The sequence below is a fragment of the Corvus brachyrhynchos genome, unplaced genomic scaffold, assembly GCF_000691975.1.
Source record: "Corvus brachyrhynchos isolate BGI_N302 unplaced genomic scaffold, ASM69197v1 scaffold47, whole genome shotgun sequence".
Classification (NCBI taxonomy): Eukaryota; Metazoa; Chordata; class Aves; order Passeriformes; family Corvidae; genus Corvus; species Corvus brachyrhynchos.
In genome coordinates, this window is record NW_008239292.1 from 1791795 (window position 1) to 1792596 (window position 802).

Consider the following 802-nt stretch of genomic DNA (forward strand, 5'->3'; position numbering starts at 1 on the left):
AAAGAGAGAGAGAGAGAGAGAGAGAAACAGAAAGTGGCTGGTTGGCCATGGCGGAGCGGGAGGGGACACAGAGGTCGGGCCGAGGCGCGGCGCAGGCGAGACACAAAAGTTCGTGGCGGAGCGGAGGCGACAGAAACATGGATCAAACAGAAAGAGGAGGGGACAGGTTGGCGGTTTCCCTCCAGGCGCCTCAAGAAGAAGCCAAGTCCCAGGGAGGAGGAAGAGGAGCCCGAGGAAGAGAGGAGGAGCCCCCGGGAGCAGGAGAGCGGCCGGGCGGAGCTGGCAGGGGCGCTCAGAATGAGATGGAGGAGTTCCTGGCCCCAAAGGAAGTCAATACGGGGATGGATGTTCTGCCAGCTGCGGGTTTTTCTGAGACCGTGGGGGAGGTCTCACTGGCCTCTTTAGATGGTCTAGTGGCCTGGAAAGAAAAGCAAGATTCAAGGAGGACGAGGAGGAGGAGAAAGGGCTGGAAAGTCAAAAAAAAAAAAAATTAAAAAAAAAAGCCTTAAAAAAAATGACAAAAGAAAGGAAAGAAAGAAGGAAAAAAAAACCCCAAACAAACAAACAAAAAAGGACAGAAAAAGCCCAAAACAACCGAGAACCAAAGGGAGTTTCGTTCAGAAGCAGCAGTGAGTCAGGCCTGAGGGCAAGCAGCTGGAAAAGGGCCAGCACGAGCAGCACGACAAGAGCGGGTCCCAGGCGTCACTGCACGGGCAGGGGACGTCCCCGAGAGGAAGGGACAGACGGACGGACGGACACACGGACACGCGGACACACAGGCACACAAAGGCGGGGGTGGGGG

At 55.9% G+C, this 802-nt stretch overlaps 1 protein-coding gene across 1 annotated transcript in view; it reads left to right on the forward strand.

Annotated features, from left to right (window-relative positions):
* Window positions 1-802, forward strand: part of ARHGAP23 (Rho GTPase activating protein 23) — a 24178-nt gene that overhangs the window by 21612 nt on the left and 1764 nt on the right.